This window comes from Topomyia yanbarensis, chromosome 2, assembly GCF_030247195.1.
Source record: "Topomyia yanbarensis strain Yona2022 chromosome 2, ASM3024719v1, whole genome shotgun sequence".
NCBI lineage: Eukaryota > Metazoa > Arthropoda > Insecta > Diptera > Culicidae > Topomyia > Topomyia yanbarensis.
Window position 1 is genome coordinate 193,706,261 of NC_080671.1, and position 26,494 is coordinate 193,732,754.

The 26,494-nt window shown below is 36.8% G+C and overlaps 1 protein-coding gene across 9 annotated transcripts in view; it reads right to left on the minus strand.

Annotated features, from left to right (window-relative positions):
* LOC131682538 (lachesin-like) overlaps positions 1-26,494 on the minus strand; it is a 236,922-nt gene that overhangs the window by 166,233 nt on the left and 44,195 nt on the right. The window lies entirely within an intron of this gene.

The following is a 26,494-nucleotide window of genomic DNA, read 5'->3' on the forward strand; positions in this document are numbered from 1 at the left end:
TAATAATTTTGACGTATCTAACCCTCCTAGAAGAATCTTAGCGACGAATACAGCTTGGGTTACTCTTTTCCTCCGTTCAAGCGTGTGTAGACCTAATAATCTACAGTGCTCTTCGTATGGCGGAAAATTAAAAGAGCCCTTCCACGGAAGGCGTCTTAATGCATAACGAACGAATTTTCTTGGAATCGCTTCAATTCTTGCTGAGTGCAGACTTCAAAGTATGACACTTGTAGTACATGCTCAAGATGCTGATCTCAGTTCGTATGAAATTGGCTGCTGCTTGCGATGACACGATGTTACACTGCACTTGTGAATACCTACTAATTATAAACAAGCTTCAACAGCACCAGTCATTGAAAGTTCATTGATAAAGAGTGTGAATAAGTTTGGGCCCAAATTACTTCCTTGGGGAACACTACCCTGAGGAGTTATTTGAAAATGGGATGTGAGGTGAATTGAACACACATCCAATTTCTACTACAAGTTGGCGATTTGTGAAATATAATTTGAGCCAACGAATCAGATCAAAAGATACTCCTATTAACTTCAACCGCTCCAGAAAAATTTCATAATCAACTCTGTCAAATGCTGATTTCAAGTCGATATACAATGTATCGATCTGAACACCAGCGTCCATATAACGTAAGCAGAATGAAACGAACTGAGCCAGATTCGTGGAGATTGATCTTTTTGAATTGAATCCATATTGATCAGAAGGAAAGTAGCTTTGGCAGGATGCAGAGAGCAGCATTATGATCTCAAACAGTTTGAAGCAGGAACACAACGATCTAATTCAACTAAAATAAATATTTTAGGTTTTTTTTAACAGTGGCGTAGTAAAAAAAAATTCGGGGAGGGGGGATATTAATATTTTTGTATATATATATATATATATATATATATATATATATATATATATATATATATATATATATATATATATATATATATATATATATATATATATATATATATATATATATATATATATATATATATATATATATATATATATATATATATATATATATATATATATATATATATATATATATATATATATATATATATATATATATATATATATATATATATATATATATATATATATATATATATATATATATATATATATATATATAGAATATATGTATTCATGTTTTGAGAGAGCAGAAAAATGTTCCAAAACAACCTGAGCAGGAAAAAAATGTACAAAAACCAACAATTTAGGGAACGGGATTGGGTAGCCACCCGAGCCACTAATGCAACTACTCTTGCACGGAACCTGATTCCTCCCCGACATTATCCTACGGCATTACTTCGTGAAGAATTATGCTATATGCTTTCGTATAGGCCTGCTAAGCCAAGGCAAGTTTCGGCTTCACTGTGTCTCATCGGCATTAACAGAACTTCTGCTCAAACGGGACATCACGTTTGATCAGTCGTTCGATTGAAACACATAGTGTGTTTTAGTTTTAAGGGATCTGCGTCAAGCCGGCGCCAATCTATTCCGACAATAAGTTAGTGTCGGTTTCTGATGAGGCGAATCCGAAACGCAACATAGTATGAATTCGTGAAGAGGTTTTTTATGTTCACAGCACACACTCCTATTCAACAACTTAGTAGTTAGTTCTTTCGGTAGGGTTACAGCCCCATCCTTTGTGGGGACGGACATAGTGTAGTTGGTATATCAATTGCTTTGTACGCAGCTCATCTGGGCTCGATTCCCAACCCCGCACATAGGGTTAGAGATTGTTCCAAATTAAATTTCTCTAACCCAAAAAGAGGCAGATGATCCTAGGGTTAAAACCTCTATAATCAAAATAAAAAAAAAGAAAAAAAAACAGAACGCATCCTCGACACACTACCAGTTTTCGACCATCCACACAACGTGACAATATCTGTATGGTAGTAGAAAAGCTAGCAATGGGTTGAGAATTCGAGCTCTTCCCCTACGAGAACAATCTGGGCGGCAAACTTCAGAATGGCTTATTTACTAAGGCCTTAGGTTCCCTTATGCCATTTAGTATCAATTCCTCGTTGAGCTTCCGACTTGTTCGCGAACTACTCAGTATAACTTACTCCGACGAAGAGTTCACCGGCAGCCAGGTGCCGAGGTCAGTTCGGCGGCTCCAGTGTAGTAGGAGGGGCGGTTTGCTGGAGCGCGACTGGTGTGTTGTAGCGGTCAACTCAGTCTAGTTCCCGGCGGTGAATCGGACTGTACGCTGACACGACGGAGAGTTCCCCGGCGAAAGAAGTTCTCCCAATTCGATTGTTTCGGCACCACAACTTTTTGAGCCCTTTGGCTCCGTGTCCGGTGCCATTTAGCACCGCGACTCCTTTAAGCCCTTTAGTTTACTTTTTGTGCCATTTAGCACTACTTCCTTGATGAGCCATTCAGCTCCCCGACTTGTTCACGAACTACTCGATCTACTCCCCCACGATGGACCTGACCTACTCGGACGGAGACTTCCCCGACGAGAGAAACTCCCGAAACCGAGTAAATCAGCTAGGTCCAGTGAAGCAGGGCGTCCGGTTCACTGGTGCCCCGATGACCAGCGACTGGTGTTGTCTCGTCGCGGTCTAGTCAGTCTTGTCCCCAGCGGTTTTCACTATATCTCTATTGGAATAACCGATGGGGTGGTCGGTCTGGCGGTTCCGATAGGGCTTCGACAACCGGTGCTCTCTTGCGGTCTACTAACGTCCTGTTCAGCTTTTCGCGGTTCCGCTTGGTTTTTAGCGCCGCACCCCAGGCTTCGATGCAATCGCGTGCCCTTCACGGTGATCTGTATCAAACAATCAACAACATATCCGTCTTGTGGTGAGCTATTTGCAGTTTGACCTCGTTCATCCACCTCTCTATTGCGTCTAGTGTCTCCGTGTGTCACTCACTCATCACCGTTAGTGACACGTCGTCCGTGAAACGTACGATTTTCACTTTCCCGGGCAGCCGCAGTGTTAAGATCCCATCGACATCCCGTTCCAAAGAGTTGGACCGAGAATGGAGCGCTGAGGAACGCCCGCTGCGACTTGCATTGACTTCTGCCCTTCGTTCATCTCGTGCAGACGTACTATACTCTGGAAGTAGCTCTTCAGGATCTGGCTCATTTTTCTGTGCAGCGCTGCGGCCTTGATCAATACGAGGCTGGATAACCCGGTGACTTCCCTGACTTTGGCAGCAACACCAGCTTATGTACGTTTCACATTTCAGGAAAAAATTACCATCATCTAGCATCCTGGATATGCCAAGATTGCAGGGTTCAGCGCCGCGTTTGGTATTCCATCCGGACCGGGGACTTTCTTTGATTTTAGTTTCATCGACGCTTCTTTGAACTCGTCGTTAGTCGCTTGCCTGTGCTTGCTTCTTCTTCTTCTTCACGTACGGTGTCGGTGACCAAGTAGTTGGATCGTGCTTCGGGACGAGACCCTCAACGATTATCTTTAGCTTACCCGGGCATATTTCAGCTGGTGTCGATGGGCCCTCAAACGGCAAACTCTCTTGCTATGCGGTAGACTTATGTGCAACGCCCAACTCCTACTTAGTAGAAGGCAAAGGATTCTTCTCATTTCCTTTCGATCATGCCCATATGAGTCCTAGTTTCAGTTCTAAGATTATAACTGATTCGCTCTAGAATACCTATCTGTCTTTCAATTTCATTCCCTTCGTTTCTCTTAGTCTTAAATTTGCCGATAATAGCCAGGAATCAGGAGTCAGAATATATTGGCTGAAACGGCACGTCCCCCGTATGTAGTCGGGGATTTGTGCCTTGCCGTGTGTTTTCATCATTTCCTGAGCAGAAGGAAAGGACAAGGAGGTGTGGGGAAGTAGAATTGGAAGGGTGGAAAAAATAACAGCACAAAACAAAAATAAACAACAGGTAAGTTAAATCAACTAATGGTTTTCCGCGACATCCCAGGACACAAGGACTTTCAATTGAAAACTAGGACGTATGGTCACTAGAGTCACGGTTATATGAAAAAAAAAAATGAAATTTTGCTCCGAGCAACTTTTGGGTACCATTTAGGTCCTAGAACAACTGTGCTAATTCTTAGCTCGATCGGTGAAACTATATTTTTGCGCCCACTGTTAAAAGTTTATATGGGGTTCCATATGGGGAAACTGACTTTCACAAAATAATTCCTCCAGGAGTCGCCCATTACCTCCTAAAAATAAATCGATATATTGTTTGCATTGGAAATTTATCAAGTCGAAACAAAATCTCGAAGACCGTGAAACGATCTGACGTTTGTGGAAAATAATATTAAAACCCATTCATGCCCATGTTGTTTGTGGACAAAAACGATTTTTAACAGCTATAACTTTTGATTGAGGCAAGATATTCTCACAATAACAAGTAAGGCTCATAAATGTGACTTTTGCCTTACATTTGAGTATTAACAGTTACTAGGATCAGCTCTAGAACTGAAGTTATTGCAATTAGTCGGATTGGATTCCGAAGAGAGCAGTGCTGCCAGAGACAGTTTACGTCAACGACTGAAAATGAATTTTTCACACATCTTCGTTATGTTGCAATATTATTGAAAACTGATAAAACCTATTAATTTAGACTGTCTTTGGTTACGTTTTCCACGCAATTGGACTATTGTAAATATTCTAGGAGAATTGTATTGAGCATTGGAAGGTAAAAATTGAGCAGTTTCTAGCACGGCGAGGAAAGCACCTATTTTATGAAAAGAAGGTTTTTCGTGTTGCTTGACCCCACTGTTTTCAAGGAAAAATAGTTTTGAAAGCCTACATGCACAAGTTGGGCATGAAAGGGTTAAGCAAAAATGAATTGATGCTCTGACGATCGATGAAAATTTCAATTCTCATAGCATCACTGCTGCTCACGATCGAACTATATACAACATTTTTCAACACTCTCTTATTGTGTACAAAAAAGCTCATGTTATCCCTCAAAACTCTTGTGGTGGGACCAAACAGCTCAGGTTATTGATTTGGACCCAATAAGAGCAAGCAAAAAAAAAAGTTGTATCTAAATCGAGCTCCACCAGCGGTAGTGCTAGAAATAATGAATATTTTATCAATCGTCAAAGCATCAATCGGTTTCTGCCTTATAACTTTTTTCACAAGCATCAGATCGTTTCATGGTCGCCTTACGCTACGGTCGCCCAGCAGACTTTCAAACTTGTTGGCTCAAATCAAAACTAGTCGAATGTAAACAAATTTCATTCTGTAGCGTCAAATTGACGCACAGGTAGCAACATCTTTGAAGCTAAACGGAGAGCTGGAGCGTACCCAGAAAATTTGGATTTCCAGATGATGTTTTAGGAATTTTTCAGTAACTATCCGATACTATTCAGGAACATCTATTTAAGGCGTGCATAGTCGCATAATCGGGGCCTGTAAAGCGAAGCGGCGCAAAGCTGCATCGGATCCGCCGGGCGAGGTGACCGCCGATTCGCCGTCGGAAGCGGCGACCTCTCGCAAGCACACATGTGATCCACTCGTTTGGTCGGCTTTTTCAAACATAGAGGCTATGCTTAGTGTCAGCGATGTAGCATAGTATCATTGAGTGGAGGAATCAAAATAAAATTGGCAACAAAGCACAAATGAAGGCTTTTTTTATTTAATCCAATCTGCAAATGAGAGCCCTTTTTTCGTTTTCTTTTTCGATTGTTACTGTAAAACCATAAACTTTTTAAACATTTATGAGTATGTTTCGAAAAACCAAGGATTTTATTAGCGTATTATACAAACAGTTGAAGGGAAAACAGAAAGGTGACCGAGTTATTCGCAAAAGAGAAAGTAAACAAAATGAGGCTTTTGTAGATTGGACCATTTGAAAAAAGAGTCTTCAAATGAACACTCCGGATGAACTTATTGCCAATTGACATTTCGACGAGTTTTGATTCGAACTAATAACAGGGGCCCAACTTGGTATACGAACCTTGCGTACAATAGGTACAATAGGGATCTTTAATTTGGAAAAATTGCGTCAGTTTTTCATATGTATTGATAGCAGGTGTCCTTACGAGCACACTCATATCATTCTTAAACTTTATTTATTCTTTTCTGATTTTTAAATTTAAAAAATCCAAATTAAATTCAACCAACAAACTGACAGTTGTCCTACTAAATGACGTATCTGGAAATATCTCGTTCGCCTCATTGTTAACCGGGACAGCACCCCACACAGCATGATCTGGTACTTTTGCAATCCGCTAGCAGCCTGCCATCCCAAGTTTCATCGGCAAACTATGGTAGATCAGATAGGGAAACCTATAGAGTCGTGCAAGTCGCATGGGCTTGGATGCATTATTGTCCCAAAAGGAAACAAACTGAAAAATTATTTTTTCAATAGTTTCGGGTCTAAAAATTTAAAAAGGACTGAGATATTAAGTCACGGTGCTAATCTGCATTATGCCTTAACTCGCACACCCCTAAAGATATTCATATAGGGTGATGAGCCTCTTTTGGCCATTTTTCTATTTTCACCCTATCCATTTGAAGCCGTTGCGTTGCGTCTGCCATGATTTGTTCGACGAATCAAATGGTATGACCATAATAGCGGATGTCGATTCGAGTTTTCGTTGCGCTCAGACACGGGCATTTCACAATGATCAGGACATTTGTGTTATTATTTTGGTTTTTAACAATGAAGCAAATCTGTTGATGCTAATTTGTACACATTCCATCGAATATTAGGGAGATGAGCCTATTTTCGCCCTACCGATTTGAAAGCGTTGGCTAGAGCAGCGTCAACCATCCTTGTTCAACGTGTTAGCTTCAATGAGAGGGCAATTTTCGTTATTATATTGGTTCTTAAGAACAAATCAAAGATGTTGATGCCACGTTATACGCATTTCACCAATTATATTCCGAGTAATTTATGACATGGTGAGGAACCCTCCCTAATAGGACTAAAATAGACGCATTGCTCTATTACGCTCGAAAACTGAATATCGCTTACAATGTCTTCGAACAGACTGTGATGCAACACAAATACATTGGAGGTTGTATTGATGTGTCTAATACAAAAGAAAAATATAAAGATTCCACTAACTAGCGCTCAACTCTCCCAAATATTATTAAATGATAAAAACTTCTAAATTCTGACACTCGTATTGACACAAAGTTTTCAAAACATACTTGTTTTTAACTGAAATGACACATAATGCTAGTTTCGGTACGATAAGCAAGCACTGAAAGACTGAATATTTTTTCACTCATCTTCGCCTGTAGACACGCAAAGTATTTTTTCAAAATAAAACTAAGCTTCCGATTAATTCCACGAAACTACCTATTTTTTTACATTTTCACGACATTCAATTAGCTGGAGATTACTGGGTAGGGAATGTTATAAAAATTAGAGCCATAGTACTCAAGTGAGAGCAAGGATGTGAAGTATACAGATCGGAAAACAAGTCACAGGGTCATTAGAACAGGCTTAATATCTTACGGGCTTAACTTTTGTCTTCTGCTGATGAGGGTCGAGCTTAGGCAGAATAACTACAAATCACTCAAGTTCACCAGCATGACTCTTGGAAAAGACAGACTTGTTCCTCTTTACCGTGTGAACCGACAAAAGAAAAACCACGCAAGATCACCACTGAAAACCTGTCGACGATTGGCATCAATCAATGATGATTGCTGCTGTTCATCTCTGTTTGCCTTTCGAATGCCGAGATAGATTTTATTAGACTATTGCCATTGTGCTTACAGTCGTAGCGGGTTTGCTACATTGTGTAAGGTGGTGGCTGTGTCTACAGCTTCTTCACATCTACAGCGAAATACTATTAACAGGATACTTTTATTTTTTTACTTATTGAATCTTTCCAAAAATAGGGAAAATTTGTTTAATGGACATCACAACTCAACACAAAATATATTTTTTCCACGTTTTATAGAACCTGCCTAGAGATGGTGTTGGGAACTAGAGGGTTAAAAACACTATGCGGTTTCGGTACAACATTATGAAGGTACCCATTATTTACGAAAATTGCACACAATAGTGTTTTTAACAAAGGAACATAACATAGTATACTTTTGGAAAGGTAATTTTTACTTTTTTCAAGAACATTCAATTAATTGAAGATGGATTGAAAAATGACTAATTTTTTTTGTGCGGAAAGTTCCGATTTTTTTAGAAATCAAAATTGTGAGGGTATATGAAATTGATCAAACGTTGTTTTGTGTTTTATAAGACCAGACCTATGATCTTTATTAAATAACTTGTGAAGTACATTTTATTTTGTAGCACCGAGTAATACGAAAAATCTGTATATGCTCATAGAAGCTCATCCTGGTAAAAAATGCAATTTTTCATCATTTTTATTTTACGTTCCGAAAAACAATGTGAGCAAACCCAAGTTGGTTTCAAAAATCCAAGTACTGTGTTTGTCTTTCCGATAGCGACAGGTGGCGTTTGCTACCCAGTGCCATAACCCAAAAGCGGTTCAAACGTAACGTTTCACTAGCACACATCTGTCACAAGAAGTTGAAAGAGTATTCCAATGTCAGTAATTGGCAACACTGCTGTTTGCTTTGTGTGTTCTATGTGTATAAATATTGAAGGATAGTAGGGTCAATATTTACCACCAGAAACGAAAGTTACTTGAATCAGCCCACAAACTCAGCATCTTACTACACACAGTATTCCTTTCTAAATCCGACCTTCTCGTATACCTCACATTATCGCTGGGACAAGTTACTATGGTTCCATCGTTACACACTCATTCTAGTTTGTCATTATAGTGCCGCATCGGAAAATCAGGGACATGCTTTAAAATTCACGTCATGTTGATGTCAATTTAATTTACCATTCGCTCATTCGCTAGTCTTGCAGCGCTATGTTTGAAGAGTGAACGATAGTTTGTCTTGGTTGAAGAAATGAACAGAGAAACTTTCCAGCTGTGACTACCATTGCGGATGAGTAGCAGCTTTCTTTCGGTGTATCTGCCAGTGGAATGCGCGGGGGCGGAAAAGTCGTGAGTGGAATGATAAGAATGCTTCTTTGAACGCATCGATTTTCTCAGGTTCTTTTGATCTTTGTTGTTCTGAGGATGCGTTTTAATTCAAGCCGGTATCTTTGGATTTACTTTACATAGAAATTTGCGATTTTTTTCTTCTAAACTGGTTGATTTATTATTTCCTGGTAATTTATGTTTAAAATGAAAATAAATTGGCATAGTTAAATTAATAACTAATTATTTTATTGATGTGTAGCTTGCTGCAAGGGGAAGTTTGAAAAATTATTTTCTCAGCCAACTTTGACCAAGTTGGTTAAAGCCTGCAATTAAATAAATAAATAAATAAATATTTCATTTTAAATTAAATTATTATGATTTTACTGTTTATGATAAATCTCTTCTATTGTTTATAAACGATAAAATTTACATTTATCCAAAGCTTGAGTTTGTGAAGCTCACAATAGAAAGTTATTTTAGAAAAAAAACTAGGTTAAGAAACACTTTGTAAATACTTATTTTTATGAAGCTTCATAAAGTGTCTATTTTTTATAAAACCAATAAATCTCAAATTTGAGCAAGAGTAATAAATTACAAGCGAGATTTTATTTTCATTTAGAGTGGGATGTACCAAATTTACTTTTAAGAGTTTGTTTATTTTAAATACAATTTTTTGTGAAACTAGTTGGCAATTATTTCAAATTTTTTTAAGCTAAAACTCGCATCTTTTTTTATATTTCAATATTCCAACGTGTTAAAATGTATGAAACTTTTTGTACATTGATAAAGCACTGAAATAAAACCATTTCAGCTGTTTTAAAGGTTTTCAGAATATTTTATTCTAGTTAGACACAAATTATACGAATTTTGGTAACTCGAATTGTTCAGTACATTGAAATACTTTTTATAATACCAATTAATATCTATTTAACAATGAGTATGTTTCCAGAATTAGTTTAAACAAACATTTGAATGAAAAACATTGACATCAATAACTTAATGTGGGTGAACATGCAGGTTATCAAAGTCACCCCGGAATACGAAAACGGACATCAACTTGAAATCATTTTTGGAAAAATAGCTGTAAGCGGACAATTTTAGGTAAAACCATCCAATCTTGTTCTCCTTACATCAGTACATGGTTTAAAAAAATTAAACTTGAAAAAAATGTGTTGCGTCTAAAAATATGCAATGATTACTTCGAAAAGTGATCAATGTCACCCCGGTTTACGGTATCCTAAATTAATTGGTATACTTTAAGGGTTTATATGTTGCAGATTGAGAAAATTCATCATTTTTCAGCTTTTGCTACACAATACAGGCCAGATTCGATTATCCGCAGGGTGCAGAAAAATTTCGCTTCGGGTAATCGAATCATCCGGATAATCGAATCAAAATAAAGGTTTTTTTTCTCCATGAAATATATTTGTTATATGTTGAAAAACAGTATCTAAGGTACATGCATCTATGTTTGACTCATGAAACATTTTTATTTGATCACACCATTTTAATGACGAATATCGATCGCTTTATTGCATAAAGTGATAGTAAGACATGTAAGAAAAATAAGTTATATAGCCAAGTTATTTTATCTTAATGTATTGTGTTCGATTGATTGGGATACTTATGTTTGGTCTAATAATCATGACGCATAAAACTAAATTCTCTGCGTGAAACTTCAGTTAACTTAATTCTGGTTTCGGTAAATTCGGACAGAAATAAAAACTGAATTTATGATTACGCACTACTGGTTTGTATATAACAACAAAACTTTGGGAATCCATTAAGGGCCGATTTCTGCTGAACGGTCTGCTGGGCGTCGCTTAACGTTGGTCCAATGAAAGACCAGCATTGAACGATTTTAAAACATATATTTCTAAGAAGATGAGTTTTGCACACGTTACAAGTAAAAAACCAAGCATCGTGCGTTGTTCAAACAGCAGCATCATCATCGTCGTCATGCGCTCTAGGTTTTGGAGAGTTACTCAGAAACTAGCTGATTCTTGGTTCTTGGAAATTTTTAGCTATGAATATGTTCAAACGCATCGAGTGATTCAGTTTGTGATACATCGTCGCACAGTAAACTTTTTTCTCTTATTTGCTTATTTGGTGGAAACATCATCCAGAATCTTCATTTGGCCATTGCTCGGCGTTCTACGTAGCCGAGTCACTTAAAGGATGTTCAGTGCATCTACTTTGTAACGAATTATTATCGCTGTTCTTTTTAAAGCGGTTCAAAGTGCTGACTACAGTGAAGATCCTATTTTATTAGTCCCCGTGTTTGTCCGCCTCCGAATTTGTCAGCTTTTTGACCCGAGTTTGTCTGCCACATTTAAGAAAAAGTCTTGTGGTTTGATTCTCCTATGTTACATGTTGGGATTAAAGCAAAAGTCTTTAACATAAGTGAGCTAAAAATTCAAAATGTCGATGTTCTTAAAGTGATTAAAATGTTTCGATTTTTTTAACTGATGCGATAATAGACGGATTCCGAAGAGTTGAGTGGTGTTTTATATCATACTTTGGATAGTCACAATCAATATGAAACATGTATGTTCAGATCTTGTCAATCTTCAATACATAATGGGGATGACAAAATCGGTCATTATATTCATTCTAAAAATTACAGAAAAAATCACAGATTTTAAAATTTTCTTCTTCTAGTAATTATAGCTGGCATCTACAGGAAATAATAGTTTGTAGCCAATTTATTAGGTGTATAAAATTTTATACGACACTGCACTGAATTGAAAGATTTGTTGATTATATGAAACTTCTTTATTTTTCCAAATTATTGTAATTTTTACGAGAGTTCAAAATGTTGTGCTTCCAGGAATTTTAGCTGATATCAATTTCTATCGATTTTTGTATTTAAATATTGGGATAATTTTTTTTTGTAAAGAATACGATATTTCTGTATGTCTACGTATTTTTGTGAATATTTTTTGAGAACATAAAATTCTGGTTTTCCAGAAATTGTAGTTAGTATCAATTGTAATTGATTGGTGTACGAAAATATGTAAGTCATCGCATCGAATTCAAAATTATATGTTAAATAATTAAAATGTCTGTATTTCTACGAAGTCTTCATTATTTTTTAGAAAATAGTTATTCTTTCAGAAACTGTAGTTAGCAGCAAATAATAAATTATAAATGTTTATTGTAGCTTGAGAGAAAATAATGTGCCGATAATCAAAACAATTTCTTCGGATTATCGTACTACGGATAATCGAATCATTTTCTACGGATAATCGAGTTACGGATAATCGAGTCTACGGATAATAGAGACTACGGATTATCGTATATGGCCTGTATTACAAAAGATTCTTAAACAACTATTCCTAATAAGATTATGTAAATTATAAAGTATTTGAAAATTTTTAATAGAACTGACGGAAGGTTATCGAAAAGTTTCGCGAAAAAGAAAGTTGCAGTAATGATAATGATTTTTCCTAACAAGTTTCGAGAGTTTTTTATTTGTTCTTTGGCATTAGGATTAGGGATAATAATTCAGATCAAAGATACTACTGGGAAGTCATTTTTAGAAAAAGTCGATATAGAAGTAAAGTTTGAACTATGCATGCATGCACTTCAGAGGTAGCGAAATATAAAGAGCTGATATTTCAGTGCTTAGTTCTCAGCCGCATGGGGAATTTGAGTAAACGCTATTGAGAGTATAAACTTCAAATCCATTCGAAAATTTGTTTTTCGAATTTTTTGACTCAGTACAACATATATAACCCCTTTAGAAAAATTCAGTTTACCCTACACAATGGATTGATTTAAGAATTTATATATGTTATTAACGGAGCATTAGCAGTAACTCGTTTGTATTTCTATTTTATGGCCCATTTTTCCGCTTTTCCATTAAATTGGTTTAACCTTTGAGATTTCTTGCAAATTTTCTTAATCGACACAATACCCGAAGAAAGCGATAAGAGTAATAAGAAATGTATCATCACACTGTTAGGTAGATTAAAAGCGTTTTTTTTATAAAATATGCGGTTGGGGTAAATTGGCGGTACCATTTACGGTGCAAAAATAGTCATCAAAAATTTTTATTTCTGGAATTCACTCCAAAGTAAGAAAGTATTTTTCTTGTGTATCTCGTCAATACAGGAAATATTTACTTCGGACAATCGCCTGAAGAATTTCGAATTTTGAATATGGAGTATGCGTCAATGTCAATATTCCGGGATATTGAGACTGAAATATAATAGCAAATGTCGGTTAATATATAGTTTTATTTAAAAGACATTCAGCACTTTCCAAAGGGACCCATGAAGTATTTGATTCACCATTTGATTGCTTATTTTATGGTACACACCAAAAAATAATGAAATTTGAACGACATATAAATCAATACGAATGTAAACATACAACGATTAAATCAAAAATTTGATTGAAAATTTCGTTAAAATCAATTGGAGCAGCAAACAGCATACAATTTTACACTTTCATTCGTGTAATATTACATGTCATTCATTTTACAGCAGTATTCGAGTAAAAATACATTTAAGTGAATTGGTTTTCCGTTTAAAGAAACTGTAATTTTCAATTCACGTGTAAAATTATAATAAAATTCGTTGAAGAAAGCACGACAAGTCGTGTGTATTTGTGGTGGGACTTAATTTTACATTTATATTCATGCTCCAAATATGTGCATGAAAATAACCTTAAAATTACAAAATATTCTTTTCTGTGTATATCTGCACATACCGCCGAATCACCCCGTGGCTGGGGTAAGTTGGCGGGTTTTCCGCGTCACATATTTTTGTGTCTAAAAATGGAGACAATGCATCAAACATTTTAATAAAATTCAGAGATGTTGCCAACAGTTTGCCCTTCCATACCACGTGGTCTATTTTGAAAAATCTAGCTTCATCTAAGCGGTAAAAAATGAAAACTGAAAACACCACCAACTAGCCCCGGTCCCCCTATGTCTAAAGGGCGAACACGAAATTATTGCGACACCGAAAATGTCATGCCAATTTTCTTATAATGTTTAATATCAAACCAAAATTTTAGGGTAGTTTTATACATATATTTACTTCAAAAATCAAAAGAAAAGTTAATCGATGGAGCCTTGAGTGTAAAATTGAACGCATTTTCGCGTGATGCCCTCCATCAAAGTCTTTACAGTGTTATCCGGTACCAGTTTCTCAGTTTTTTTTTCCATTTTCTTAACATGTCCTTCTCGTCTTTGACTGTCTTCTTGCTCTTCCGAAGTTCCCGCTTCATCATTGCCCAGTACTGCTCCACCGGGCGCAGCTCCGGACAGTTTGGCGGATTCATGTCCTTTGGAACAAAATGGACAGAATTGGCCTCATACCGCTCCAGGACACTTTTAGAATAGTGGCATGATGCCAAATCTGGTCAAAATAGCGGAGCTTCGTCGTGCTGCTGCAAGAACGGCAAAAAGATTTGTAGATCTCGCCATTTACTGTGCCCTTTGTCACGAAAGGTTCACACCTCAGTCCGCAAGAGCAGATGGCCTTCCAAATGAGATATTTGGAAGCGAACTTCTTCTTAAATTTGTCGTCCACATAGAAGATGCCGGTGAAAAACTCCAACCCCGGAATTTGCTTAAAATCGGCTTTTATATACGTTTCGTCGTCCATCACACAGCAGCCATATTTTGTCAGCATCTTCTCGTAGAGCTTCCGTGCCTGAGTTTTTGCCGTCGATTGTTGTCGCTCATCGCGGTTTGGGAAGTTCTGTACCTTGTATGTATGTAGTCCAGCTCTCTTCTTTGCATTCTGGACGCAGCTCTGCGACATGCCGATCTTTTTAGCCAAATCACGGCTTGAGACGTTGGGATTTGCTTTAATCATCCGCTTCACCTTTCCCTCCGTCTTTTTGTTATCCGGTCCCGGTTTTCTTCCAGCTCCTTTGACGTGGTCCAACGTCAACCGCTCCTGGAACCGCTTAAACACTCTGGAGACGGTTGAATGGTGAATGTTCAACATTTTTCCCAACTGCCGATGCGACAGGTCAGGAAATTCCAGGTGTTTGGAAAGAATTTGTTCTCTCGACTTGCGTTGGTTCACCTCCATTTTCGTTGAATCGAAAAACACGACTTCGAGTTTGACAGCATGTAAACAATACACATCAATGAGAAAGTGTGCAAAATTTGGTTGATTTTTACCCAATGGTAACAAAGTTAAGCCCTGTGGAATGTGTCGCAATAATTTCGTGTTCGCCCTTTATCCCAACGGTCCAACGGTTATAAGTGTAAGAAATGTCTCATCTCACTGCTAGTATTAAGTCGGTTTTTTATTGTTGAATCACAAAAATGGATTTCCAACAGATCACTAAAATCCAGTGGCGGGGTTCTGAAATTTCGATTTTGAGATGTTCATTATGCATAACGTAATGCGAAATAACCTCATTTAATGAAAATTAGTTTTGGTGGCCGAATTTGATTCGGAATTAAGTTTGATGTTTTGAAACAAACTTAAAATTGAAACTAATTTAAAATTTCTCAGCAAGTCCAAACTTTAGGGAGGCGTCCGGGCCCCAGGATCCTCCCCCTGTATCCACCACTGTTAAAATCTTATTGAGTTTTTCAGTTTTGAGATACGCAAAGTGTCCATCTATCCTGCTGTGTTCATTACAACATCCTTCTCCTATAAGTAGTTATATATACCGCCTCCTTCCAAACGTAAATGATAAAATATTGACACTCCCAGAGAACCTACACGCAGTTAAAATTATTTGACATGATATTTCCTTTAATATATTTGTTGCAATCAAATATATGTGGGAACAAATCCTTCCACAAACTCATCTGACTTGACGTGATTTCTAGAATGATTCTTCAATTTGGTTGAAAATTGCTGTTGCACCCATAGTAAAAGCAATGTTTCGCAATTTATTTTTATCCCAAAATGTATATTGAATTACGAATTTTTCATATTAGAATGTAAAATATTGTGCGCTTTTCGATGATCTTTCACTTAATTTTCAAATAAGTTTTCGATTAAAAATATTGTATAAAAAACTTATTGATTCACATGTCTTAATTACATTATTTTTTGCCGTGTACAATCATTTTCTTTCTTTGCTTCGATTCTTGTCGAACAAAAACAGCCGACTTTTCCATCCTTGTTATTGTTTCGCTCTACTGCTATCGCTAGTTTGACATCAGCACTTTGCAAACTTTGTCACCCTGGTTGCGATTTTTTTCCATCTTCCCTACTAAGGTTATCTCGTACATTTTCGCCTTCCACTGCCCCCCACCCATCATTCCGGTTAACTGTCGGCGCCGGAATTGATAACCAGTGTAGTCATTTATCTTGAAAGCGCTAAAAGTCAGCAGTCTCCGAACGCCGCCGCCACCGACCGTCACCCACTCTCCCCCCTTTACGATGATCTAAAGGAAGCAAGCAACAACACAGTAAGACAGATTTTCGAGATCTAGCGCTTTCGAGAAAATGCATCATCCCTGCAGACAGCAGGCAGGATGAAGGAACGTGCATGGCCCGGTGGAATAAAATGGAATAAATTGTTCTGTTGCATTCTGGCTGAACGGATCTTAATGTACTTTCTATTTTCACTGCCATCGCTGGCGTACGTCGTTTTGGTTAAGAATAAGATGAGCAATTTATGTTTAGGATTGCGAGGGTGGTCAATCTAGTCGATTGCTATTCGAGATTGCTTCCAGGGACAGAAGAGGATGTTTTTCTCGGATTAATTAACAGTGATAACAGCTAATTAGAGAAACCCTTGTGTAAGGATATGTATAGTTCATGCAAACACCATGATGTTGCTGCATATATCATACAACTAAAATAACAGTACTTAAATAAGTGATTTGTGTTTGATAGCATGTCATGTAGCAGTGTAGTTCTTGGATCACAAAAATTTATCGCAGTTTGATTTCTAAAAGAGGGTTTTTGGAATTTGTCGATCATCGGTGAGTTGCAGATTTCAGGTGTCTATCTCAACCCTCTATTCGGTGCGCTTATCCTGAAGGCACAGCATGCCAAAGTACAGCCAATGATTATTTACTACAGTGGACCAATTTCAAATGCTTTGAAATGAGCCATTCGTCAGAAGCAAAAAAACAGTGCAATCGAAACCATTCATCACTTTCCTCCCTTCAAATTTACCGAAATCCATCACATCACTCAACAGACTATTCATTTGCCGTCGAGTTCTCAGTTGACGCACTAATTAACCAATTAAATCTTAATTACATAAAACGATAATCACGTTTACCGGCAAGGGAAAGCCGCAGAGAAACTCTGGCAGCAAACTCGCGGTGGTAGTTAGCTCGCGCAACGGAAAAAGGAAATCCTCCCCATTATTCGACACAACGAAGAAAAGCTCTATTCATCGTTCGTCCCCACAACAGAATCCACGAACAGAACCGCACAACTCCAGCAAGGATGGCAGGAGGTTGGTTGATCCGTTGTGTTTGCGGCAGTCGGTTCGGTTGGTCTGGGGTTACACGATGAGAGTGATAGACTTTGTGACATTGTTGAACCGTTGGCACTGTTACTGAGCGCGGCCACGGCAGGACGGTGTTGCTGGTGGTGGTGGGAATTGGAAAGCTGAGCTTCTGCTGGTTTGCCACTAAGAAAGCCAACCTCGGTTCAGCCAATAATATTGCCTAAGGCGGGGGGGGGGGGGGGGGGGGGCAGACACAGGCGGTGTGGAATGTGAGCAAAAACAACCAAGCTAATTGAATAAATACAGCAAGACATAGGTTTTGTGTGTGTCGGTTTTGCTGGTGGTATAATATTAAGATTAATGACTTCCAGTTTCTCGTGCTAAATACCGGAAACAAGAGGGCGACATTAGCTAGAAGGAGGGACCTTTTGTGGTTAACACGGTTTAGAAGCTAGTTGTTGATACTCGTGTGGTGATAGTAATCAATTTACACATTTGTCAACACTTTGAAGTAGATTCTTAATGTGATGATGAATTGGAAACAGGTCAGTTGATTCATATGGATATCTGAGAGATTCGACTAAGCGAGTGTATATTGAGTCACAGATTGGTACTTTTCTTGTTCTGTTTTATGGGTTATATTAGCCTGAGCTCAAAAGGAATGAGATTTTTTCTGGATTTTAAAATATTCTTCACTGAAAAACTAAATTCATAAATAGAACGAAGATGCACAAATTAATTTGTAGTTTTCTGCAACGAAGCATTTTCAGCTATTGTAAATAGTTTGTTTCGTTTTTTTTCGTTCGCTCCTCACTATGGAATTTTTGAATGACTGTGGTATTTTTGGTTCGTGACATTTACGAAAAATGTTAACGAAAGCTAGATGCACTCTTGTAGTAAGTAATTTTTTGGCAAAAACCATGAGAAGCACAATTCAAATATTCATGAACATCTTTCATAGTGATGGGTATTTTAAGAAAACAAATCGATCGACACATAAAATAGATTCTGTGAGCTAAAAATCTATTTATTTAGTATTACGAACATTATTCGTAATATTTACAAAAATTGAAGCCATCTTGAAGTTTTTTTTTTCGTTGCTTGTTGATAGTACAAAATAACTTTCGTAGGATGATAAAGAACTGCTTTCGTAAATTGTACGAATAATTTGTTGATATAAACCTAGAAATATTAAGTTTGCAAACATTGCTCGTATATGTTACGATCGTTTTTCGTAAGTTTTTTGTGTGATACGTATGATTTGTGAAATATATTCGAAATAATTGCATGAAAGTTAAACTATTTTAAAATAAAACTTCAACTGAATACATGCAAACAATAATCAATATAGGAGCACTATTATACGTATATTTGTTCAAGGAATTAAAAATGCACCATTCTTTCCATCGTGAGCTGTTCTTCAAGGCATATGTATGCAAGAACAAATTTTAGTTATTTTACGTTAATCATACCTTAATGCAAATGGGAATGATTTTAAACAAGAGTGTTGAAACCTTCTTGGACGTAGTAAGAAAAAAATTCGGGGGAGGATATGTATTTTTTGTTTATTATACGTCTCCATATTTTTAAAAAGTTTGAAAATTTACATGGGTCACCCCAAATTATTGCTCTAGGTGTGAATTGGAAAGCATTCGACAAATTTCGCGCCAACTCGAACAAATATTGGCAGAACCCTCTCAGATTTTAATGAAACTTACTGTGCATGAAGACTTTGTCACAAAAAGTCACTTTGCATACTTTGTTTTTCCAAAAATGATCTAGCCTGTCTTTTGAAACGGACAAACTTTTTTTACTAATTTTTTTCAAATGGCTCTAGTCTAAAAATGACAAGTCGTACAAAAAAATGTTGTAGGTGTGATTTTCACAAAATTAGTCAAATCTTCGAATAAAAATATTGAAAAACTTCTTCATTGACTCCTACACTGAAAAAAATCAATTTTAAAAATTTAAAGTCGATTTACAAAAAAAAAAACCTTCCTTTGATTTGGATGAAATTTTGTTCCAAGATAGATAATTACGTTCTCTACCTACTGTCAAAAAATCAAGCTGGGCGCTTTCAAGGAAAAATAGTTATTTGAAGAAAACTTTTCCTTGTCCCAACTGAATTAATTTTTCAGTGTATTTTTATCGAAAACTAAACCAATGAAAGTCATAATCATCTCAGGATCCATTTTCCCAGCTGCTAGTTGCCTGATACATGCAAAAAGTATCAGTAACGAATTTGGTATAAATTCATAACAAACTTGAATAAAGACTGGAAGACTGGAAGATTGGAAAATCGGAAGACTGGAAGACTTGAAGACTGCAGTTCATTTGTTCCTCTCAAAACTGATAAATTTTATGAAACAATTGACAAACTTTTCTAAAATTTATTTTATGTCTGATGAAGCAGCAGCACACTACAAAAATAAGCAAAACTTCGCAAGCTTGTGTAGATTTCAGTCAAAGTATGAGTTAAGCGCAGGATGGCATTTTGTTGCAGCATCCCATGGAAAAGGACCCTGTAATGCTATTAGTGGCACTCTCAAGCGAATGGCAAAAAGAGCCAGTCCTGCTCGCGACTATGGAAATACCATAACAACTCCCCGAGAGTTATATAACTGAACAAACTGATAAAAACATCACGAAATTAATTTTCTGCTACATATTCACTGAACAGTACAACAAAATGTCAGAAGAACTCGAAGACCTGTATAATAATGCCAAAACAATATCTGAAACTCAAAAATTCCACAGTTTTGTGCCTATTTCTGGTGGCAAAGTAGAGACGAAAAAGTATTCTAATTCAGAAGATGAACCAAAAATATTTTCCTTGTATAAAAATTATACAAAATAGCATGCATGAAGATAGTTTTAAGACAAATGTTATATATAAAAATAAATAAATAATTATGTAAAATTCAAATGATACAAATGTCAAGAATGTTTGAATTTAAGTAAAGGAATAAAACACTGATTTCATTACATCAAACTTATAATATTTTGATAGTACATTTTTCAGTGAAATAACCAAGCGTAAGTTTATAAAAATAAATTGATAATTGGCGGAGTTATGGCTTTTTTCCCGAAACCTTTTTTTATTTAATAGGTTTGCGGTGATCACGATTGAAGACCAATAGATCATCTAAAATCCCAAAACTCAAAAAAATCCGTTAGTAGATGAGTATTCCTCGTACATTAACGATTAGTTGAATAAATAATATTTTTTCCTGCATTCGAGAACGTTTTTAGTATAAAGTCGCTGTTTTAAGCTCTAAAAATTGTATTAAAAAATTCTTATCCATGAAGCAAAAATTTATGAATAAAAAGGAATCGTTTAAGTACAAGAAAAATTAATTACGAGCAATTGAAAAAAAAGTAGGCAAATTTATTGAGTAGTTTTTCGGCAATCTTGATCACGGAAAAACCATTTTTAGTAAGACGACATTTTGAGGTAATCGAGTTTAAAATTTCAAATTACTACTGCTTTTGGTAAACGAAGCGCGCTTGGAAGCGCTGTAACTTTCGATCTATTTCTCGGATCTCTATAAAAATTTGAGAAAACATTCTCAAGGAGTTGTACTGAGTTTTATTGGATTCTGAGATGATTGTGACTTTCATTGGTTTAGTTTTCTATAGAAATACACTGAAGAAAAAAATTCAGTTTGAACAAGGAAAAGTTTCAAACTACTGTGTAGCTAGTTTCTTTGAAGTTAGTTCCTTCCAGTGCAACGAAATTTCAAAATCAGTTACCAATTTCTGCTTGCATTTATCGAAACCGACATTCAGATTAAACGCCCTCATTCATTCACTTTCCAACTGACTGAAATTTCATGCAGAATTGAATGCTTGAGTGCAAGGAAAATATAAATTCATGCACCGACCAAAGCATTCATTTGTTATTATATTTCCAGTTTGAAGGCAGAAGTTTGCATCTTCTACATTTTTGAACATAAGTGTACTGCGTAATCTATATCTGGTGCACTTTTGCTCAATAATCCCTCTCAGAGCTAGCATAGCAACAAAATTCACTTTGCTTCTGAAACCGAACATGTCCGAACCTGAATGCGCTGCATAGGGAGATCGAATGACAAGGGAAACGAACCAAAAATTTCATTTATCTTAGCGGGCATGAATTGAATTTCATTTTCTTTCAAGTTCACGCAGGGATTTCATTTTTTAAGCTTTGGTTCCTTCAATAGAACACCAGCTTTCGATCATACACACAAAGTAGGGTATTTCTGAATGATAGTACGAAAACTAGCTACGAGGAAAATTTGGGCACGGGCGAAGGACCTAGCTTACTCAGCGCCGTCCTCGTCTAAAGAAATTCTCATTTCGGCAAATTGGATATGAGAAAAGTTAAGATCCTCGGCTTCGTCCGAACATCGCAATTATTGGAGAAATCTACAAACGTGTCGCCAAACAAAGGCGTATCTTGAACAACCCTGCCCAGTGATTTCGAAAAATCTCCTACATTTTTCGAAACTCCAATGCGGCATGCCGACTAGGGCTTTAACCAGCCACTGCAAACTCAATTATACCATGGCAACAATTCAGCGCGCTGAGTCATTTTTATGTGATCTTTGTGAATCCGACTACGGAACCTCTTATCATCTGATATGCAACTGCCCAGCAGTAGCGCAATTGCTTTTTCGTGGTTTCGGTCGTCCTTACATAGACGACACCGTTTTTGGGTGACTGAAACTCAGAGACATACTAAAGTTTCTAATTCAATGTGGTAAAGAGCTTAAGGCTTACTCGCAGGCGATTTGAACTACTCGTGAGTTTAATTTACCTGCTGTTTGTTTTTGTTCTGTTATTTTTCCCACCCTTCCAATTCCACTTCCTCCCTTCTCCTTTCCATCCGCTCAGGAAATGATGTGATGACAGAGCAAGGCAAAAATTCTGATGTTCGCCGTCAGTGAAGGACTCTAGAACGTGACGTCGATGATAAACTCCTTCCCGTCTCCCCGAAATGTGCTTACGGAACCTTCATTACAAAATCGTACGTCTAACTTCACTAGTGCTACCTGTAGGATACATCCTCTTGTGTTGGTTACTCTACTGCCCACTTCACAGCCCAGTCATTAAGGTTATCACGAATGCCTACCGGCTCTTGGCCGCTCGGTTAACTGTTCCAACATTTGGTTGAACTGAATCTCTATCCATCTTGAAGGTGGATAACAGCTGCACAGTGCATACGAAGACGCGGTTGATTTCGGCGATCACGAAGCATTTTGCTCACGAGTTTCCTGCAGTTAACTTGGAGCCTCGCATTATCCATGGAATGGCTCGACCTTTCGTTCATTTATTTCCCGATATTCCTCTTGCTATTTAGATTCTCTGTGTACTTGAGTCATTTAGCTTCGAACCCCACTCGGATATTTCCCAGCGGTAAGTTACCGCACGCCATTTGATTCTGTTTTCTGCACTGATAGAATATATTCGTAAATCGCTGCGAATTGGTTTCATACAGACAATTTTCATAAAATATACGAATTTTTCGTACATATGATGAATTCAAACACTTTTATTTTTTATTACGAGTTTTTCGTGAAAACCACGAAACGACTTTCGTAGGCTTATTCAGAAACGGCTTCATTAGGCAAACGAATTGTTCACTGCTATACTGCCCATGATCGCATATCAGTCCCATAAAGATAGGAAATCCCATAGAAAACGGGACAACTATGCGATCATGGGTAGTATATACGAAAGTCTTAATAATATTTACGAGCAGCATTCGTCAAACCGTCAACGTCAAAAGAGCTTCAATAGCGGTAGAATATTGAGTCCTTATTGCTATACGTCACACAGAAAAAAATATTTTGTTATTTTAAATTTATTTTCATGCACATATTTGGAGCATGAATATAAATGTACAATTAAGTTCCACCACAAATACACACAACTTGCCGTGCTTTCTTCAACGATTTTTTTTATAATTTTACACGTTGATTAAAGATTACAGCTTCATTAAACGGGATACAAATGCACTTTAATGTATTTTTAATCCAATATTTCTGTAAAATAAATGACATGTAATATTACACGAACGAAAGTGTAAAATTATATGCTTTTTGATTCTGCCATTGAGTGCATCGAATTCAACTTAATTTTCAATCAAATTTTTGATTCCAGCTTTGTATGTTTACATTTGTATTGATTTACTAGTCGTTTAAACTTCATTATTTTTTGGTGTACAGATAATTGTTGATCATCTCGACGGTCTCGGTCTGATTATTTAGTAACCGTATCCGTGTTCGCTGGTTTCAGGAAGATTTCCTGAAGCTCTTTCGCTTCCAGTTGATCCAGAATCGGGAGCAGTATGGATTCAGTTGAGCCAATGTGAACTGCTGGTAGGTTTTGTATGAATAAGTTTGAGTTTTTCTCTGCCGGAGCAATGTCGAAATAGTATGCCATTAAATACCATAACTTCTCCTAGATGAACGAAATGAATTCGTGCGACCAACGAAATCATCCGTAATATACGCAAACAATTATTAAAAAGAAACGAATCATTTCGACTCACGAAAAATAATGCCGTTATCAACAACTTTCGTGCACTAAACAAGTAAAATTTACGAAAACTAATGTTCATTAAGAGGAATTCCACGAAGATCCATCCGAAAATATTTAAAATCGTGACCAACCATCTTAAATTCCTATGAAACTTTACACGTTTAACCGGAATGGAAGACTAAACATTTTCCACAATCAGTAAGATTATTTTGACTAAGGAGTAATTTTTTAAAGGGCGTAACCATTTCTTCTTGCATTATTTTACAATTTTTTTTGCTCGATTATTGTATTATATACAGCAAAACTTTCTCAGTCTACTTTTTACTTCTGCCGCAGTCAGACGTACAATCGAGCCAAGTGAACAACAGGACTCTCGATCTAGTGTGCATTGTCTCGAGAACAAAGGAAATATCGGATAATTCTTGTCATCATGAGTAAAGTTGACGAAAAAGTTCTACTCCGACCCAACGCTGCGGTCGTTGACTTTAAATTTTGTTTAAAACGATCGAGTTTTAGTGAAGTACCTTCTGAAGGTAAAAATGCAACGTAGGCTTGCGGAAGTCTTGTACCTTCAGTATCATCATCTTCGCAATGTAATGTTAAAATCATTCAACACGTTAGCACAAACCGAGCGTTTCGTTTTGAAGAACAACTTAAAACACTTGGTTGAATGTGACAACGTTGGAATTAAGATTCCCGTATATATTGAGAATGATTATATTGATGTAAGGTTATATGACCTATCACCTCGTACCCCTCCTGAGCCAATTGCAAAATGCATGTCGCAGTACGGAGAAGTAGAATCCGTTAAATCTGATGCTTGGAGAAACTTCTTCCCGAGTACTCCTAACGGCGTTTTTGTAGTGAGGATACGGGTTGAAAGGCCTATTCCCTCCTACTTGGCAATAAAACTCAAAACGCACGGAACTACAATTTTAAACTCCTACGTGCAAGTATTGTAATCAGACAGCTCATCATGGACAACCTTGCGCGGAAGATGCAGAGGAAAATGCATCTCAATCGATTGTCAACTCATCTACGGCAAACCAACCTAAAACAGAGTTTTCGATACCAATGCCTGAACCACAAACGGTGGCCAAATTTGTGGCAGCTGTTCAGACCATAATGACAACCGCAAAAGAATCATCCAGCACTGTAAGCAACTGTAAGCAACATCGAATGCAGTAACAATGACAGATTTACACTGATCAACAATAAGTGCAAGAAGCAAGGGAGAACATCTGATCCCGGACACCAAGCGAGCTTCGACCGGGACGTGAAAAACAAGAGAGAATTAAATGACCCCCTTGACGCTGTTTGCCAACAGACCTCACGAAAGAAGGTCTCCGCTCGCAATGAAAAGTTGCGCGCACGAGATCCAAGTAATTAATTCTTGTTTGTATTTTTATTTTTACATGTATTGTAAACGTATAAAAGATCCATGGCTCCGTTAAGCTACCGCTATGAGCCGTGTCAAATAAACGAATCAAAAAAAGCTAAACTTTCTGAGAACGAGTTTCAGGGAATAAATATTTATGTACGAAAATAATATACGCTGAAAAAAATGTTGTGTCGTTTTTGACAATAACAAAAAGTTGTGTTAAAAATTTAAATTCCAAAAAAAAACATTTTTTCTAATTTTTTATATTTTGTTAACAAAAACCTAAAGAGATATGAAACATTTTGAATGTGATTGTATGATGGAAAACTTATCGGTAAAAAAGTTTTTCTAACAATAACTTTATACATGTTTTGAAATTTCATGCTAATTGACATACAAAACTATAATTTTATTACAGAATATAATTCTAAGTATCATTTTAAATCGAAATGCATTTAACAAAAATGTTAAAAAATGCGATAGTTTTCGAGATATTTGGAATTTAATTCCAACAAAAACAGGTAATTCGTGTGAATCCGCCCTTTTTCAAAGTTATTCGCGTTACCCCATCATAAAATGTCAAAATCAAATGTATATCGTTTTAACCTTTCAATAAAAAAGTTTTCCTAACAACAACTGTTGCCATATTTTTTATAATTCATAATATTTGCAGTCAAAAATACAATTTTCTTCTTGAATATGATTCTAAAAGCTATTTTAAATCAAAATGCTCCAGTTCGGTTTCTCATCTTGCTCAGTACAGACGCTAGAAATCGCTCCGCTGCTATAGCAAGTAATCAAATTTACCTGCGCGCCGCTTGGTCTATTTGCAAAGGCAAAAATTGATTCCTTCTACCTAGTGTGTGAAACGTGAACAAACAATGAGTGACAATACAAAGCAAGAGTATCCCTAGTAACAATTAAGGTTTTATGGTACTCTTGAAGTCTGTCTTAAAACTTAGATTGGACTTGTAGTGTGCTATAAAACTCAAATTGTTACTTGGGTATGTCTCGTTGCGGGCAAACTGTTGCTGTTGATTACTCGAAATGTCCGGTAAGACCATCAATTCGTGAAGGGGAGCAAATGTTGAAAGTGAACATGAAGCTCAACGTAGCAGAAGTTAAGGCGGTGCAATTCCACCATTTACGTCATGCGGTACTGATTATGTTCAAAAACATTAGTCAAGCAGAATCATTCGCTTCCCAGAACAACATGAAACACGTCGTCAATTGAAATTTCATTTTATACAGTATCCCGACGTA